Here is a 9,435-nt window from a genome sequence, read left to right on the forward strand (position 1 = left end):
ACCAAAGTGCTGTCATTAAATTGTCACTTTAAATCCTGCTTATCCTGGCTGCGGAGACTCCTTCCACGTTTCCACATCATGGGCAAAGCAAAGGATTTTTTTTTTAATTCAGTTTTATTGAGATATATCCACATACCATATAATCATCCATGGTGTACAATCAACTGTTCACAGGACCATCATATGGTTTATGCATTCATCACTCCAATCTATTTTTTTGTTGTTGTTGTTAGCATTTGTTAAGCCACGAGGACACAGGCTCCCCCCACACCCTTGATCTTCTCCTCAGCTCTTCTGCTGAAGAATTTGGCCTTCACAATGACAGGCTGCTTTGGGAGCTTTTCCTTCCCTAAAACTTTGTAGTAGCCCGATTGCACCACATCAATGCTGGGAGCAACTCCAGTCTCGTTTTTAGCAGCATTTACCCGTGTCTGCTCACTGGCTAAGGTCCACAATTTATCAATGTTGACAATTGGACAGAAGCCCTGGTTCCTCTTCAAGTGATAATGTCTCATACCAACGTTCCCAAAGTAACCTGGGTGATATTTGTCGAAGTTGATTCTGTAGTGATGCATGCACCAGCATTACCCTGGCCTCCCGGATGCTTCTGGTGTTTGCTGATGCCACCATGGCTGTGGCTCACGTGGCCCTGGAGTTCCAGGTCTTTCTCAATCTGGAAGACATGTTGGTGGCCGAGATGAAAGAGCCACCCCAATCTATTTTTGAACATTTTCCTTACACCAGAAAGAATCAGAATAAGAATAAAAAATAAAAGGAAAGAAGAACACCCAAATCATCCCCCTGATCCCACCCTATTTTTCATTTTGTTTTTGTCCCCATTTTTCTACTCATCCATCCATACATGGGATATAGGGAGTGTGATCCACAGGTTTTCACAATCACACTGTCACCCCTTGTAAGCTACATTGTTATACAATCGTCTTCAAGAGTCCAGGCTACTGGGTTGGAGTTTAATAGTTTCAGGTATTTGCTTCTAGCTATTCTAATACATTAAAACCCAAAAAGTGTTATCTATATAGTGTGTAAGAATGCCCATCAGTGACCCCTCAACTCCATTTGAAATCTCTCAGCCACTGAAGCTTTATTTTGTTTCATTTCACATCCCCCTTTTGGTCAAGATGTTCTCAATCCCACGATGCTGGGTCCAGATTCATCCCCGGGAGTCATATCCTGCGTTGCCAGGGAGATTTACACTCCTGGGAGTCAGGTTCCACATAGAGGGGAGGGCAGTGAATTCACCTGCAGAGTTGGCTTAGTTAGAGAGAGAGAGGGCCACATCTGAGCAACACAGAGGCACTCAGAGGGAGACTCTTAGGCACAATTATAAGCAGGTTTAGCTTCTCCTAGCATAGGATTTTTAACAGCCAACTTTTAATTAATGTGCATGCTTTCTATCTCTCTCTTTCCACCCCCCCCCCCCCCCAGCAATCTAACTTAAACTAAAAGAGAAAAATCATATGTGGCATTGTTCTGACTCTAATCTAATGTTTCCCAAACTATTTGTAGCGAAAGATCAATTTTCTTTAAATTTCCAATCTGGTGCGGACTGATAGCTTTTGTAAAATACAATGAAAACCAATTACTGAAAAATGAATTGGGAAAAAAGTACAAAAACATACAAAATACAGTTTCAATTTTTCTATTATTAAATTCAACAAACCTAACATGACTCTACCAAATTGCAGTAAAAACTTCTAAGTGCTTATGCTCAATTTCTGGCCCAGACTGTGGGCGACAAGCTGAGTACCTGTTAGTCAAACTGACCTGAACTTTACCTAGTTTTGAATTATGAAACTTGAAATCCCATCATTTCACTCTATTCTAAACCTGCAGAATTCTTTGTCCCGACTTTCAAAACCCTGCATAATATATCCCAAACCTTCTTGTAAGAAATCAACTTCATTGAGGTATAATTTACATACAACAAACTGCATCCATTTGAAGTGTAGAATTCAATGAGCTTTGATGGATCTGTGCGCTTGTGAAACCACCACCACAATCAAGATGCAAGACATTTCCATTGGCCCCAAGAGATTCCTTGGGCCCCTTTGTAGCCCATCTGCCAGCTACTCTAGGAAACCACTGGTTTTTGTCACTACTGATTAGTTTGCATTTTCTGGAATTTAATATAAATGAAATCATACAGTATATATTCACTTATAAGTCTGGCTTTCTTTCATACATTTTAATGATTTTGAGATTCACCCAGGTTGTAGGATGTACCAATAATGTGTTTCTTTTTTTTTCCTTTAAACTTTTATCTTGAAATAATTTCAAACTTACAAGACAATTGCAAAAATTCTACAAAGTCCATACAGAGAACTCCAACATACCCCCACCCAGATACCCAGATTTACCACTTTTAACATTTTGCCACATTTGCTGTATCATTCTATCTGTGAATGCATCTTTCTTTCTTTCTATGTATCTATTTATCTATCCACCTATTTTCTGAAAATTTGAGAAAAGGTTGTATGCAACATGTTTCTTGAACACTTAATAGGTCCATGTAATGTGTTTCTTTTTATGGCAGTATAGTGTTCTAGTTGAATCCTGATGATGTTTCTAGTTTTTGGTTATTGTGAATAAGGCTGCTATGAACATTTGTGTTCAAGCCCTGGAGTGGACATGCTTCATTTCTCTTGGGTAAATATCTAGGAGTGGAATGGCTGAGTTGTACAGTAGGTAGATGTTTATTTCCAAACACATTTTCCCATCTCTATTTCTCATGATTCCTTTTGCTCTCCTTTTTTGCCTAATTGGACTATTTTCCTTGTCGCAGACATGTCCCAAGATCTCCTGCCTCCTCTCATTCCTATGGCCTGGAACAGATGATCGTCCCTACATTAGCTCAGGTCAAGTACTGTCTCCACAAAGCCCTGTTTCTTCCCCTCAGCTGGAGGTGACCGGGGCCCTTCTGTAAGCCCACGGAGCTTTGTCTATATCAATCTTTGGGGGTTCATCTCCTCTCCCTCTTATATTAGGATTCTTGTCTTCTCTACTGGTTCTTAGTAGATTCTTTTTTTTTTAATACAGTTTTATTGAGACATATTCACACACCCTACAATCATTCACAGTGTACAATTGTTCACGGTACTATCATATAGTTGTGCATTCATCAGCACAATCAATTTTTGAACACTTTTCTTACTCCAAAAAAAACCACATAAAAATAAAAATAAAAATAAAAAAGAGCACCTAAAACATTCCATCCCCCCTCCCACCCTATTTTTCATTTAGTTTTTGTCCCCATTTTTCTACTCATCCATCCATACACTGGATAAAGGGAGTGTGATCCACAAGGATTTCACAATCACATTGTCACCCCTTGTAAGCTACATTGTTATACAATCGTCTTCAAGAGTCAAGGCTATTGGGTTGGAGTTTGATAGTTTCAGATATTTACTTCTAGTATTCCAGTGCATTAAAACCTAAAAAGGGTTATCTATATAGTGCATAAGAATGTCCACCAGAGTGACCTCTCGACTCCATTTGAAATCTTTCAGCCACTGAAACCTTATTTTGTTTCATCTCTCTTTCCCCTTTTGGTCAAGATTTTCTCAATCCCACCATGCCAGGTCCAGGCTCATCCTCACGAGTCATGTTCCATGTTGCCAGGGAGATTTACACCCCCAGGAGTCATGTCCCACGTAGGGGGGAGGGCAGTGAGTTCACCTGCTGAGTGGGCTTAGAGAGAGGTCACATCTGAGCAGCAAAGAGGTTCTCTGGGGGAGACTCTTAGGCACAATTATAAGGCTTAGCCTCTCCCTTGCAATAACAAGCCTCATGAGGGAAAGCCCCAAAATCGAGGGCTCGGCCTACTAAATTGGTAGTCCTCAGTGTTTGTGAGAATATCAGTAATAACCCAGGTGGGGAAGTTCAACATTTCTGCATTTTCCCCCAGTTCCTCAGGGGGGCCCCACAAATATATTTTTATTCTCTGCCCAAATCACTTTCATCCCTACCTGTACAAACCCATCAGATCTGACTTCCCATTCAAAGCTCCATGTGCTTATGGTGTTCAAACAAACTGACCATACAAGTTAAATTGTTTAGTGTGCTAAAGAAAGTATAGATCCTGCACCAAATAAACACCTCTTCTCTTGGTCTCACACAGAAGTTGAAGTTTTAAAACACAGTCAGTATCATCCTTTACCTTTGGCCTGATTTGCCTTAGTCCTAACCAGACCCACTTCATTCATATCTCTAATTGAAGACTGAATTCTTTTACAGCTTTTTAAACAGTTGCCATATGAGGTAATACTGACATTCATAGCTGCCGAGTTCTGGCTCTGAGTTTCAGGTGTCACACAGATACCCAAAGTTCCAGAAACTGACCAGGGCATACACAAAGAGCTCAGCATCTCAGAACTTAAGGATAATCATTACGACCCAGGGATAGATGTGACTGCTGTAAGAGCTTACAATCAAGGGACCTTTACATTAAGCCTTGCCCTGATAACCTGTGCTCTAAGATTCAATTCTCAGAGTTTGCACATTATAATTAGTCCATATTAAAATGTTTGTCTTTTCGTTTCTGGCATAGTTCACTCAAAATGCTGTCCACAAAATCCATTCACCTAGATGCATGACCCACAACGTCATTCCTTCTTGCAGTTGCTCAATTTTCTATTGTATGCATACACCACAGTTCCCATTCTGTTCATCAGTTGACATACCCTTAGGCCACTTCCATTCATTGCAAATCTCAAATACTGCCACCATAAACACCAGTATGCAGATATCCATTAGCTTCCCTGCTCTCAGATCTTCCATCGTATATATATATCCAATAGTGATGCTGCAGGACTTTATGTCACTGGCATGTTTAGCTTCTAATGGAACTACCACACTGTTCTCCAGATAGGCTACACCATTCTACTTCCCCACCAAGAGTGAATAAGTACATCCCTTTCTCCATGTTTTCTCCAGCACTTGTATCCCTCTGTTTATTTTTTTTCCCCTGTGATTTGATAGAGATACATTCATATACCGTACACTCATCCAAGGTGTAAACCAGCTGTTCACATATCATCATATAGTTGTGCAGTCATCACCACAATCAGCACATGAACATATTATCAAAAAAATTTTTTTAAAGAATAATAAAAAAGATAAGAAAAAATAAAAATAAAATAAAATACAACACCACTACAAAGAATCCCATACCCTTCCCTTATATCTCCCTCTCATAGACATTTAGCTTTGGTATATTGCCTTTGTTATTTAATGGGAGCCTATTACAATGTCACTGTTAACCACAGACTCCAGTTGCATTGATTATATTTTTTTCCCAATACCATCCTATTTTCAACACCTTGCAAGGTTGACACTCATTTGTTCTCCCACATGTAAAAACATTTTTATATTTGTACATTTAGTCACCATCGCTGACCACTCTAGGTTTCACTAAGTTGTACAGTCCATTCTTTATCATCTGTCTTTCCTTCAGGTGTCATACATGCCCCCAGCCCTCCTCTTTCAACTTTACTCACAGACATCTTTGTTCAGTGTATTTACAATATTCTGCTACCATCACATAGTATTGTGCTATCCATTTCTGGATCTATACAATCAATCCTGCTGAACATTCTATACTCCTCCAGCATCAAATGCCTGATCTCTACCCTCTTTCTATTGCCTGATAACCTGTGTTCTCAGCTTTAACTCTCAAAGTTTGCTCATTCATGTTAGTTCATATTCGTGAGACCATACAGTATTTGGCCTTTTGTTTCTGGCTAACTTCACCCAACATAATGTCCTCAAGGTTCATCCATGTTATTATATGTTCAGTGACTTTGTTCTGTCTTAACAGCTGTGTAATATCCCATCATGTGTACATACCACAGTTTGTTTATGCACTCGTCCACTGATGGACATTTGGGCTGTTTCCATCTCTTGGAAATCATGAATGATGCCACAATAAACATCAGTTTACAGATGTCTGTTTGTGTCTTAGCCTTCACTTCCTCTGAGTATATACCTAGTAATGGAATTGCTAGATCATATGGCAATTCTGTACTTAGCTTCCTGAGGAACCACCGCACTGCCTTCCAGAGTGGCTGCACCATTCTACATTCCCACCAACAGTGAATAAGTGTGCCTCTTTCTCCACATCCTCTCCAGCACTTGTCATTTTCTGTTTTATTTATTTATTTTTTTTGATAATAGCAATTCTAGTAGGTGTGTCTTAGTAGATTCTTGATGGCAGGAGTCCTGTCCAATTCAGTTTGGTGCCCCTGCAGGGCCTAAGTTAATTCTTTTCATGTGGTAGATACTCAGTAAATGCTTGCTTAATTAAGGGGCAGAATTTGTAAAGCTTATGAAAGAGACTTGAATAGGCTCAGCCTATAGAGTGTTTGAGAAAAGAGCAAGTAAATGACCTGATGAAAAAAAGGTAAGGATGGTTATAGCAGCTCCTCAGGCCAACCCTGTATGGAGGAAGCCGAAGAACCTGCCTACCTTATGTGATATTGGTGCTAGCTGAGTGGTGCCGAGGTATCCTGGTTCTTCGTACCCTAAAAAAGTCTGCCCCCTATGACCTGCTTGCAAGGTTGATCATTAACTATCCATTCCTATCTGAGTGTTGAATCTTGGTGATTGGTAATATCACAAAAAGAGAGATGACAGTATTACTCAGTGGTAAAAGGGAATGAAGCTCCGATACGTGCTGCAACGTGGATGAACCCTGAAGACGTCTGTTGAGTGAAATAAGCCCGGGGCAAACCGACAAATATTTTATGATTTCTCTTATATGTAGTACTTAGAATAAGCAAATTCATAGAGACAGAAAACAGAATAGTGGTTAAAGAGATGGGGAGGAGGAGGAATGAAAAATTACTACTTAATGGATATGAGCTTGGGATGATGAAAATGTTCTGGAAATAAATAGTGGTGAAAATTACACAATATTGTCAATGTACTAAATGTTACAGAATTGTTCACTTAAAAATGGCTAAATGATTTTTATGTATGTACATATATGGTACCACAATTTAGAAAATAATTAAAACACACAAAACTATTGTTTAAAAAAAAACTGTTTTTTTTTAAAATAAATAAAGTGAAAGGAAAAAGAAAGAGGGGAAACTATAGATTGCAAGCCTTAAAATATCAACCAACCACATCCTCACCTGGACTGGTGTTGATGTTGTCACAAACATTGGGACTGGCGGTTTGATGTGCTGAGCCCTCGAGCATGGGACTTGCCCTTATGAAGCTCATTACCACAAAGGAGAGTCTAAAGTTGTATGTAATGGTGCCTAAGAGTCTCCCCCTGAGTACCTCTTTGTTGCTCAGATGTGGCCCTCTCTCTCTCTAACTGAGCCATCTCGACAGGTGAACTCGCTGCCCTCCCCCCTACGTGGAACCCGACTCCCAGGGGTGTAAATCTCCCTGGCAACGCAGAGTATGACTCCCGGGGATGAATGTGGACCCGGCATCGTGGGACTGAGAGTATCTTCTTGACCAAAAGGGGGATGCAAAATGAGACGAAATAGTTTCAGCGGCTGAGAGATTCCAAATGGAGTCGAGAGGTCACTCTGGTGGACATTCTTATGCACTATATAGATAACACCTCTTAGGCTTTAATGTATTGGAATAGCTAGAAGTAAATACCTGAAACTACCAAACTCCAACCCAGCAGTCTGGACTCCTGAAGACAATTATATAATAATGTAGATTACAAGGGGTGACAGTGTGATTGTGAAGATCTTGTGGATCACACCCCCTTTATCTAGTGTATGGATGAGTGGAGGAATGGGGATAAAAACTAAAGGACAAATGGGGTGGGATGGGGGGATGATTTGGGTGTTCTTTTTCACTTTTATTTTTTATTCTTGTTCTGGTTCTTTCTAATGTAAGGAAAATGTTCAGAGATAGATTGTGGTGATGAACGCATAACTGTGTTATCATACTGTGGACAGTGGATTGTATACCACGGATGACTGTATGGTGTGTGAATGTATTTCAATAAAACTGAATTGAATAAAAAAAAAAAATCAACCAACCACATGTAGACCTTATTTGGATCCTCACTCAAACAAACTTTAAAAAAGAAAAAAAAAACACACACAATGAAATCGACGGTATTATTTTTTATAAGATTCTTAATCTGTTAGTGAACATTATATCCCAGATTCATTTCAAAACAATGTGGAAAGGGAGACGTGGAAGGTGATATAGATGAAACCAGACTGGTATGAGTTGAAAAATATAGAAGCTGGATGATAGGTCTTTGGGGGTTTCAACTTATTATTGAAATTTTCCACAATCAAAAGTTAAACATGGAAAGATCGGTTCCCATGGGCCACTGTGTTAGGCTCCAATAGGCCTCTCCTGAGCTGGCGCATTAACAAATGATGAATTGTCTATGTCTTTGCCCTCTCTGGTTCCCGGGACTGAAAGACGAAACGTTTGGCTCCTTCAGCTCCGCCTTCCACCACTTGATCGCCCTCCCCGGCAGCCTTCCACGTGCATCCACTTTCCTGCCCTTGCTACTCAGGCATTTCACCTGCTGGAATGTTCCACGTCCTTTCTCCTCCAGCTTGTCCTACTGATACTCAAGACCTGGAATAACGTTGCTTTCTCGGCGCATGCTCCTCATCCTCCTTGAAATAAATCACTCCGCCTGGGCTGGTCAGTTTTAGGTGTCAACTTGGCTTGGCCGTGGTACCCAGTTACTTAACGAGATAGTAATCTAGGTGTTGCTGGAAGGCAGGCTGTAGGCTGTAGACGCGGTTTACCGTCTACAATCAGTTGACTTTAAGTAAAGGAGATTAGCCTCGATAATGTGGTGGGGGGGGCCTCATCCAATCAGTTTGGAGGCCTTAAGAGCAAAATGTGAGGTTTCCTGGAGAAGGAGAAATTCTGCTCCAAAACTGCAGCATTAGCTCCTCCTTGAATTTCTAGCCCACCAGCCCGCCTGAATCAATTGCAGACTTGCCAGCTCCACAACTGTGCAAGCCAATTCCTCGAAATAAATCTCTTTATATCTATGTCATCCAAAACTATATATCTCTTATGGGTTCTGCATCTCTGGAGAAGCATAATACACCGTTCTTGATGCACGCCTAGGAGCTCTGATTTCTATACACTGAGCACAGCGTGCTAAACCGTAATGGCCGGCAGTACCGCTGGGGCTCTGAGAAGCAGTAAAACGTCAGTAGTCCATATTGGAAGTGGTTCAGAGAAAGGGATGACAGGAAAAAAAAAAAAAAGTCAGTGGAAAACAACCATAGCATCTTCTTTTGGGTATAATCTAAGTTTCCTTCAGATCCAGAAGAACTGATTTATCATCTGAGAGTCCAGACTTGGCTGGTTGCCTAGCAAAGTAAAGTCAAAGTGTTCAAACAAACAAAAAACCATTAAGGTGAAAGCTCACAATAAAAGGCAGATGGTACAAAGTAAATGGCT

General features: G+C 40.5%; 1 pseudogene; it reads right to left on the bottom strand.

Annotated features, from left to right (window-relative positions):
* Positions 1-239: 239 nt before the first annotated feature.
* Positions 240-684, bottom strand: LOC119506954 (annotated as a pseudogene).
* Positions 685-9,435: the final 8,751 nt, after the last annotated feature.

Source organism: Choloepus didactylus, chromosome 12, assembly GCF_015220235.1.
Source record: "Choloepus didactylus isolate mChoDid1 chromosome 12, mChoDid1.pri, whole genome shotgun sequence".
Lineage (NCBI taxonomy): Eukaryota > Metazoa > Chordata > Mammalia > Pilosa > Megalonychidae > Choloepus > Choloepus didactylus.